This window comes from Marmota flaviventris, chromosome 4 (genome assembly GCF_047511675.1).
Source record: "Marmota flaviventris isolate mMarFla1 chromosome 4, mMarFla1.hap1, whole genome shotgun sequence".
NCBI lineage: Eukaryota > Metazoa > Chordata > Mammalia > Rodentia > Sciuridae > Marmota > Marmota flaviventris.
In genome coordinates, this window is record NC_092501.1 from 94,649,586 (window position 1) to 94,660,979 (window position 11,394).

The window sequence follows — 11,394 nt, forward strand, 5'->3', positions numbered from 1 at the left end:
ACTTGGGAACAAATATAGAGGAATAACCACCTCGAGTTTAAAGTTAAAAATTCATATCACAAATTAATGAGTTTATTATCCAATGGCCATTATTTTGACATAATAGATTAAAAGTGTAGTAATACAGCAAATATGACCATTAAGCATTTAGGGCAATTTTTAAAATTTTTTTGTTTCTTTGCTTTTATGTTTTTAAAACCTGAGCTCTGTATTTGAGATTCATTTAAAAATGACTACTTGATTGTTATTACTTAAAACATTCATTTATGTGTTTTGAGGAGATTTTAAGGCCTTGCCAAATTTCTGCCACGTTGGAGCATGCACTGGGGATTGTGAAAGAAGAAAGCCAAAACCCAAGGAAGTAATCCCAACCAAACTTTTGCATAACTTCTTTCTCCAGTACACTTATGTCTCAAGGAGTACTTGACTCTAGCATATGTAAGTTAAGGTACTGATGTCAGATCAATGAATTCACTCTGCACACTGTTGTGAGGTTTTCCATAGGCAGTTGATGGGCTTGGTGTAATTTATTAGCTTTTGATCACGTGGGTCAAAATGTTCAAGAGTTCAATGGATTTAAGAGTTTCACTTGCATTTATAACCACAAGTGGCCATGTGCTTTCCTCTCCTCAATGTGCAAAAGGACCAGAGTGTAGGTACAAATGTCTCAATTTTGAGAACTGGTTGAACTCCAGAGTAAATAGAAGCTTGCTACCATGTGGATAATATTTTATGCAATTTCAACACAGAAAATATGAAAATAGGTTATTGACAAGTTATTTCAATACCACCTCAGTATTTGGTCCTGGGTTTGCAGTATCTGTTACTGTAAAAGTCATGTTAATATCTATTTTAATTTGGAAGGTCTCACTTCTCTATGATAAACCAAGGGTGAGCCTTCTTTGACAGAAATCTGGACCATAATTTTAACTAATTTAAATGATTTTATCTGCTTTGGTGGAAAACTGATCATCAGAGTGAAGCTGCACATCTGCACTGTTTTATCATTGGTTTGGTTATTTGTAGGAGCTTAAAGCAGTCAAACTGCACATCCTGTGCTGCAGACCTTCTTTTGATGACACACGTCACCTTCCTTCCACACCATGAGAGACAACCATGTGAATAATGAGAACATGTGAATTCCACCAGTGATTTATTGCACTTCTGGTCAAAATACACATTTAATTTTAAATCAAAAAAGACAGGGAAGATAGAAACATAGCCAATGAAGGAAATAAAAACAAAACCATCAGCACTTAAACTTTGATTCATGCCTAGCAAATATTGCATTTTTATTTAATACTGCATTTTGATTAAGGAATTGTTAAAAGCCAGTCTTATTTGGCAACTCACTTTGAATAAACTATTAAAGAAGATTAGAATGAGTCTTGGCCTCTGGCTTGGCTAGATGGGGCATGTAAGACTTCAGCATACCTTACAAAAGTTTATTCCTCAAAACAGTTGCTAATACATAAAAGAATAATACAATGACCCAATTGGAATGAAATATGGGCACTAAAATCATTTAGTATTTTAACATTTTTTTTTTAATGCCTGCTATTTACAAATGACAGGACTGTGGATCTAATGCAAAGGGAAAAGTTTAGCAAGTCAAAATGCAAGACAGAACTTATATGTAAAGCACAAGCAAGGTGCCAGGAGAGTACAGAAACTGAAGGAAGCAATGATGCCTTCTCCAGACAGTAGGTTTGGTCTCCTTGTCTTCGCAATGGTCGCGGATATATAAGTAGGAAAAGAGCTTCTGCTAAGAAGTTGTGGCAGAATTAGCCTCACTCCTTAAATAAAACTAAATCCACCATGTTCATATCCTGGATCCTAAATGAAATGTAGAGATGTCTGATGGATACTTGCATAATTATATTCACTATGTTTATTCTTAACTTTGAAATACATGATTCACTAAAACTTTCCCTTTAAAAATACAGATTTTTTTTTAAAAAATACATTTTTAAGATATGTTACTAAGAATGGAGTTGAAAAGATTCATCTATTCTTGCTTTTCCAGTTCTCGGTGGAATTTGCCTCTTGTCATTAACCCATAATTTTAGTTAGCTTTGCCACTTAAAGAAGGATAAATACTTGTGAAGAATGAATTAGGGATAATCAGGTTGTGGGAGGAGCATGGGCAGGGTGGAGGTGACAATGTGAAAAGTGGTTGAGGGTTAGAGCAATTCAACCCTTGCCATAATACACCACTTGAGACCTGGCTGTTCAGGTTTGCAGAGCTAAAACTCAGCTGTCCATCTCTCTTCAGTATCTAAGTGATGTAACATCCATTTTTTAAAATAGTTTGTTCTCCAAATAACATCTGGTTTATTGACTTGTGTCAATAGCTCTTGCTATCAAACAAGGTTCTTATAAATACATATTTCTCTCAACTCTCATCCCTCCAGGTTCTATCCTGCCCCTAAGCCTAGCTTTCCTGCCCCAAGTAGCACAAAGTAGCTCTAATATCAGTGGCTGCTCACACTAGAAAACTGTTTCTGAGATTTCTGGTAGAAAGTCATCTTTAGAAGTTCAAAATATCCTTTAAGGATGTGTGTCTAAAAGTCAGCTACAAATGTTGTAAAACCTAATGACCAAGAGGCCTTGCATGCACCAAACAATACCTCACACAGAGCCCTGGGAGAAATCTAGTACCTGCTCCGTTGGCAAGGCTAATGTGTAGGATATCCCAAGAGATGTTGGTCTCTAACCCATGACTCAGTTGGTAAGGAACTGACTCTTGAAACACAGGCAACCACAAAATCAACAATTGCTTTGTGGTCTAGATGTTACTTGGACTCTGACCTACATGAGTAGGACAGAGCCTAATTGATTTGGTCTTGTTTGCCCTGTAACTGTACACTTAAACTTTGGAAATCCTGAAAATATGAATTCTTTCACAAACCATTAATTTGATTCTAATCGTCTGTGAAAAGTCACATAGTGTGAACCTAATAATAGGCCTTCTGGGTCTCTGCCCTGCCACATAAACAATCAGAACTGCCGGACTGGGGATGTAGGTCAGTGGTAGAGCTCTCATCTTTCATGTATGAGGCCCTGGGCTCCATCCCTAGCCCTGAGGGGAAAGAAAAAAAGTTGCAGGCCCAAGGTAGAATTACTTGCCATTGAGCCAGTATTTACCATGTATCAGTGTAAATGATGTTCCAGTAGATGGCGGAGAAAAGGATGATTGTTCATAGTTCTCTGGAAGCTGATAATCTAGGACTAAGGTGCTAAGTCATAGAAAATGACTATTGGCATTAACCACTTCCTGTCTGGAGTTACTTGACCTGCAGCCCCCTCCCCCTCCCCAGCCCCCTGGGGACATTGGCAAGGTCTGAAGACATTTTTGGTGTTCTGGCATTACGGGCAGGAGGAGGGAGAAGCTACTGGCATGTGGTGGTTAGAGGCCAGGAATGATGCCGCCCATCCTACAGTGCCAGGACCTCCGCCCATAACAGAGAATCATTCAGCTCAATGTGCCAATAATTCCAAGCCTAAGACACCCTGCAACAGAGGAACATGGGGGAGGAGAGGGGAGAAACTCACATATCTTTATGACACATGGCAAGGAAGCCTGTCAGCTAAACGAGGAAGGGTGAAGTCACGGGACATGGGGAGATTCCTGTCACGTTGTAACTAAGGAATTTTTATGCTGCGTGCTGAACCTCTGAAATTCTTACATGAAAAATGCCTTATCTTTTAAAAATATCTAACCCTTCCTCAGAAAACTTGGAATGGAATCACCGTTTGATCCAGTTATCCTACTCCTTGGTATATACCCTAAGGACTTAAAATCAGCACACTACAATGATGCAGCCATATCAATGTTTATATAGCTCAATTCACAATAGCTAAGCTATGGAACCAATCTAGGTGCCCTTATGAGACAGGGATAAAGAAAATGTGATATGTATATGTGTATATACATACATATATATATGTAAATATATACCCACACATATATACAATGGAATATTACACAGTCATAAAAAAGAATGACTTTGTGACTTTTGCCAGTAAATAGATGGATCTAGAGACTCATGCTAGGTGAAACATGCCAGTCCCTGCCACAGTCTGGCTGGGCACAAATGCCGAAGTCTGGCTGGGCACACAGTCACGAGCCACCACACAGCTCATAGATTCAAACAGCAACTCTTTATTCCCGAACTCACACCAGCCGTCTACAATCACGTTCTGGGGAAATCCACGTTCTCTGCCCAAATCCACGTTCTCTGCCCAAATCCACCTCCACTGGGCTTCTGTCTCCCCAAAAATACTGTCTGAATCCCGTGAGAACTCAAGGGGAACTCAGGCAGCAGGATACGCCCTATTCCCAGCAGGAATAATCTTAAACCTTAAACCTGGAACCTAAACCGGGAACGCCCTAATCCGCCTTGGTCCTTGAGCAAGGTCACCTACATTCAATGTCACTGCAACATGGGGTACGCTGGCAAGGAAATTGTCATACCTACTTGGCTAATGGCTCCCAGCATCTCCCCCCTTCTGATTAATTAAACAACAAGCAATGTGGCTTAAGGACCGTGCCTGGTAGGTTGTCCAATTCAACATATGGTTCTTACCCGTCATCGGAAAACTGACCTTTAGGCGTCAGCCTCCTGTCTTAGGTTGATACCACTGCAATTGGATCATACCCGTCACTGACTACCGGTCCAGCATAAGCCATTGGCCCCCAAATTTTAGACCATCATTAGCAGAAGGGAGGAGGATACAGAAATGCCACGACACCAAGCCAATTGACGGCTCCTTGGGAAAAATTGCATCACTGGTGACACCATCAGCAAAGATATGCCAGCACTACCACAATTAACATGGGGTGTGCTGGCAAGGAAATAAAAATTGCATCACTGGTTAATCACTGTCGCAGATGTAAGAATGGCCAAGCTGGAGTTCTGGATATCAGCTGTTATGGATTTGAGTCAAATCATCTTCTTTTCGATCTGTAGAAATTGTTTTAGTTAATCTCTCTGGAATCCAAATCGGCTGCTGTTCTCCCTGTGGAAACACACAAACAAAACCCCAACTCCAGACAATCACTGGGTCAGGACCTTTCCATTGTCCAGTTAGAATATCTTTCCAAAGTACCTTAGGCTTATGTACATTTTTTGGATACATATGCCTTTCCGCAGCACTAAGTCCTGATGAATCCAAATTTAAAAAGTTTAGAGTAAAAAGCGTTATTTTAAGTTTATCTTTGGGGGATATATACCCCCTTCTAATTCCCTCTTTTTGCTTTAATAAGTATATGTCTGTATCTAATAGTTGTCTTAGCTTTTTGCATTTTCTATCTGAAATACCTTACTTGACATTTTCAACCATTTTTTATCTTATTTCTATCTTCTAGTTTTTTTCTAAGGTTTGTATATTTACCCTTAGTTGCTTATTTTCCTCCTAGTTTTTTTTTTTTGTTGTTGTTTTCTATTTTGTGGGTTTAAAATTATTGTCTCCCTACATCTTTTTATCTTTCTACATCTTCTTTATCTTTTCTCTTTTTAACTTTCTATACTTCAGTCTTTAAAGTTTTTCACTTTAAATTTTTAATCTTCTTCATCTAAATATCTTTTATCCTATTATCTTCCCATTTTTTTTTAAGTAATGCCTTTACGATTAACTAGGCTTCGAATGACGCAATCTTTCCTCCGTCATGAAGGCATTTTAACCACCTTCAATTTAACCTTTTAAAGCCTTCCAATTATCATTTATACTGTACTTTTAAATGTACTTTTTCACCACCTACAACTTCACTCTTTTAAACGAGGCTTAGATTCTGTTTAAATCTCTTTAATGTTAGTTTACATGGCTGCCCTTCAACCAAAGGCTTTTTTTTTTAAACTCCATTGAGAAGCTTTGTCTCAATCTGCCATGTACAAATACCTTTTTCTTCTTTCTTCCTTTCTCAAGCTTTTAAAGTAAGTATAGTTTCCTCAAAATCTTTTTAAATGGCATTTTACAACTTTTTACTTTACCACACAGAGATTATCTCATCTAGAAACATTTCTTTTTCCTTTAACCTTTTATATTAAAATATATTTCCACATCTTGAATCTTTTTATATCTCTTTTTTAACTGTTAACCCTTTTTATAAATTTACATTTTGAAACAACTCTTATAAAATTTCTGATTTAGACAAATTACTCCACTTTAATAAGATGAAAGACTTTCATGTTTTTTATGATACTATGATACTATAATTGAAACCCAACTGAAAATTTTTCTACTCTTTGTATATAAATTACACATAATAGAATCTTAACTCTTAGTAACCTTGTTTTAGCAAAGACACAGACACAAAGCAATATTAAACATTTTTCCATTTACCAATTTATGAAAACACACATAATGTTTAAATATATTACCTTATGGAACTTAATAAGAGTGGTTGTTGTTTCAACATTTTAGCTTTGTAAATTAATCAGAACTTTGTAGAAACCAAGATCTTAGACAAGTGTAGCAAACAGAACTAGCCCTCTCTTTCTTGTTGAAGAAAAATCTTTCTACAGGATACCATGATGGTCCCATTGATATACTTAATAACTTGTCTTTAAAAAGCCATGGGCTACATTTTTGTATTGTATCAACATATGCCCTAATTATTCTTGGTCTCATTGGGGTGCCTCCTTCCTCTAACAATTTCTCTTGCTCGGAGGCGAACAACTTCAAACTTTGAGCCAACCATTTTCCCCAGTTTGCCTGAGAAAGTTCTAGGAACAGGCAACTTGAAATAAAAACAAAATAAATCAAAACAATAACACATTGTTTTTTGAAATGTTCACCCATTCTTTCTCTCTTCCTCAAGAGCGAGAAATTTCACTTACCTCTAAGCTTCAGAAGTTCCCGGCACGGGACGCCAAATGCCACAGTCTGGCTGGGCACAAATGCTGCAGTCTGGCTGGGCACACAATCACGAGCCACCACACAGCTCATAGATTCAAACAGCAACTCTTTATTCCCGAACTCACACCAGCCGTCTACAATCACGTTCTGGGGAAATCCACGTTCTCTGCCCAAATCCACGTTCTCTGCCCAAATCCACCTCCACTGGGCTTCTGTCTCCCCAAAAATACTGTCTGAATCCCGTGAGAACTCAAGGGGAACTCAGGCAGCAGAATACGCCCTAAACCGGGAACGCCCTAATCCGCCTTGGTCCTTGAGCAAGGTCACCTACATTCAATGTCACTGCAACATGGGGTACGCTGGCAAGGAAATTGTCATACCTACTTGGCTAATGGCTCCCAGCAAGTCCCCAAAACCCAAAGGCCAAATGTTCTCTCTGATATGTGAATGCTAACACAGAATAAGGGTGGTGGGGGGGGGGAGAATAGAAGTTCAGTGGATTAGACAAAGGGGAATGAAGGGAAGAGAGGGGGAGGGGAATAGGAAGGACAATAGAAATAATCAAACATAACTTTCCTATGTTCATATATGAATACACCACCAGTGAAACTCCACATCAAGTAGGACCATAAGAATGGGATCCTAATTAGAATAAGTTATACTCATGTATGTATAATGTCAAAATACACTCTACTGTCATGTATATCCAAAAAGAACAAATTAAAAAAAATCTAACCCTAAGTCAGCTTACTATAATTTCTCTATAGAGAATGTGCATGTGTATATATGTGTGTATCTGTGCGTATGTAAATTTTTACAATGTTTCTACTAAAACAAACAGTTATTTTAAAAAAATTAGTTGTAATTGGACATAATACCTTTTATTTATTTTTATGTGGTGCTGAGGATAGAACCCAGTGTCTCGCATGTGCAAATCAAGCACTCTACAGCTAAGCCACATCCCCAGCCCTCAAACATTTTTTTTTTTCTTTTCACAGTATTGGGGATTGAATCCAGAGTCTCACACATGCTAGGCAAGTGCTTCACCACTGAGCTATATTGCCAATGCCACAAATATATTACAACAGAATGCATACAATTTATATTATACATATACAGCACGATTTTTTATGCTAATGAACTTACAGATCTCAATTTTATCCATGGTTAATTTGCTTTGAGAAAACCATCAAAAAGGACTTAAGGAATTCATTCATAGTCCCAAATGCTACATTTTATATGAAAAACTTCACTTAATCCTAACAGCTCAGGAGGCTGAAGCAGGAGGATTGCAAGTTCAAAGCCAGCCTCAACAACTTAGTGAGATCCTGTTTCAAAATTTAAAAAATAAATAAAAAGTGTTGGGGATGTGGCCAGTGGTTAAGAACCCCTGGGTTAACCCCAGTACCAGTACTTAACCCTGGTACCAAAAAAATCTAATTGGATTTGCTATGATGCCACCAATTTAAGGCTTTTTTTTTTTTTCTTTTTCTTTTTTCTTTTTTTATCTTGAGAGGAGGGATCTGATGGCAATTGTTCATGTGGACAGAGCCTAGCACTTGGCACTTAGATGTTCATTGATCATGTAATAAATGAATGTATTCAATAGAAAGTAAAAGTATATCAAAAGTGCCCAAGAAAAAAACTTGGAATGGAGCCACCATTTGACCCAGCAATCCCTCTCCTCAGTCTATACCCAAAGGACTTAAAAACAGCATACTACAGGGACACAGCCACATCAATGTTTATAGCAGCCCAATTCACAATAGCCAAGCTGTGGAAGAAAACTAGATGCCCTTCAGTAGATGAATGGATTAAAATGTGGTATATATATACAAAGGAAATAGTCAGCAATAAAAGAAAATAAAATCATGGCATTTGCAGGTAAATGGATGCAGTTAGAGAAGATAATGCTAAATGAAGTGAGCCAATCCCCCCACCCACCCCCCCAAAAAAAAAAACAAATGGCAAATGTTTTCTCTGATACATATAAGGTGACTGACATATAAGGTGAGTGACTCATAGTGGGGTAGGGAGAGGGAGCATGGGAGGAATAGACGAACTCTAGATAGGGCAGAGGGGTGGGAGGAGAAGGGAGGAGGCAGGAGGTTAGCAATGATGATGGAATGTGATGGACATCATTATCCAAAGTAGGTGTATGAAGACAGGAATTGGTGTGAACATACTTTATATACAGAGATACGAAAAATTGTGTTCTATATGTGTAATAAGAATTGTGATGCATTCTGCTGTCATGTCTTTAAAAAATAAAAGCAATTTTAAAATAAATAAATAAATGTCTAAGAAAGAGTATGAATAATTGGCAAAATGCAAATGTAAATAGAGTGTTAAAGATATAGCTATTCCATTCTAAGATGAAGGTTTGTATTCTCATTTATGCAATTCTGAAGTTAAGATGCATTTTACGATCAATAGTGTTTTACATTGCCATTGTCAAGACAATTCTAACATAACTTTTCACTGCTTTGTTATTTTCCAACTTTAATTAGATTAATATTTTACACATTCTAAACTTGTTTTAAAAATGTCTTCATGAAACAGCATATGAATGAAAAGATATGTACCCTAAAGTCAAGAATATTAAATATTATAGAGTTTAAATTTAAATAGTAAGGGATCTGTTACTGGAGAAATGGTTGTAATTCAATTTTTCTTGCAAAAATTAGCTAAATGTCAGAACCTAAGAAAGGGAAAGACCCACAATTGATGAATAGATAAGGGAAATTTCAAAGACATGATAAGCAGGTGTGATCAATTTATATATCTCAAATGACTATCATTATTATCATTTTTGTGATGGGTACTGGAGGTGTACTTTAGTGGTTGAACATATGGTTAACATGCATGAGGCCATGGGTTCAATCCCAGTACCAAAAGGAAAGAAAAATTGGGGAGACATAAATTTATTAACAATACTTTTACTTTATTTTTTAATTTTAATTTGTTATATATGACAACAGAATGCATTACAATTCATATTATACATATAGAGCACGATTTTTCATATCTCTGGTTCTACACAAAGTAGAGTCACATCCTTTGTGTCTTCATACATGTACTTTGGGTAATGATGACCATTGAATTCCACTGTCTTTTCTACCCCTATGCCCTCTCCCTTCTCCTCCCTCCCCTTTTCCCCTTTGCCCTATCTAGAGTTCATTGAATCCTCCCATCTCCTCCAACCCCCCGCAGCATATTAAATCAGAGAAATCATTTGGCATTTTGGTTTTTGGGGAATGGCTAACTTTACTTAGCATTATGTTCTCCAGCTCCATCCATTTACCTGCAAATGCCATGATTTTGTTTTTACTTTCTTAATGGTTCGAAAGCAATAGTGTCTCTTACCATCCATTGCATTTTAGATTTTCAGAAATATGACAAGTCATTTTGGATATACAGAGAAAGGGGCAATGGTGAACTATTTTGTCTGTGCCAAAGACCGATGAAATTTTTCCTGGAACTTTAAAATAGAAAGTGGGGAGGTTTTACATTGCCATTGTCAAAAGTCAGAGTTGAGCAGAGTACTGCTCAGGAGACTTGAGTGGACTAGTCTGGCCAAAATGCACATTCATGTAACCAGGAAATGAAAAAGCAAATGGGAAAGATAGATTTGGCCTCAATCCTGAAGAATCTGAATGTCAGACTACCAAACCTGAACTTTGTCATAATATTTCCTAAATCCATTTTGGCTCTCCCCCTAGTATTTTCCAATTGACCAAAAAAGAGATGTTTTAAAAGTGTACTCTAAGGATCTTGATCCTTTTAAAAGCTGATTTGATGACTTCCCTTTGCTCTTTGAACAAAGTTCCAATTTTTCAAGCTCCTGAAAGATCTGGTTCTTCTCCACTCCAGTGACAAGTCTGCCTTTCGTCCCTTTTTCTGACATCAGTGGTCTCCCTCCTCCTCTCTACAAATGCTTCAGACACAATCGCTTTACGTGGAGTCTCCTCTTCCTTAACCCTCGCCCCACATCTATTCATCTGAAAACTTTTGACTTGTGTTTTAAAACTGTCAGCTCACCAAAGAAGCTCCTTCCTTTATTTTTTTTAACTTTTAAATTTTGGTACTAGGGATTTAACCCAGGGGGTGCTTTACCACTGAGCTACATCCCTAACCCTTTTTATATTTTTATTATTTTATTATTTTTTTGAGACAGGCCTCACCAAGTTTCTGAATAGCCTCAAACTTGCAATTCTCCTGCCTCAGCCTCCTGAGTCTCTGGGATTAAAGGCATGCACCAATGCACCCAGCTTTGTTTATTGGTTTAATGTCTCTCTCATCATTAAACCTGTTTTATTTGGCTTACATCTGTATTCCTAGGGTCAAGCCCATTATCTGGTACATAAGAGGTACTCAAGAATTTGAGGAATAAATGGATGAATTAAATCAATAGAAAGTAAAGATATACTAAAAGGGGTTTGAAGAAGTTGCCATTTTGGAAAACAGAAGATTGTTTTATGTAGAATGAATTTGAACATAAGAATTTAAAGAAAACTTTATCTCTTTTTTTTT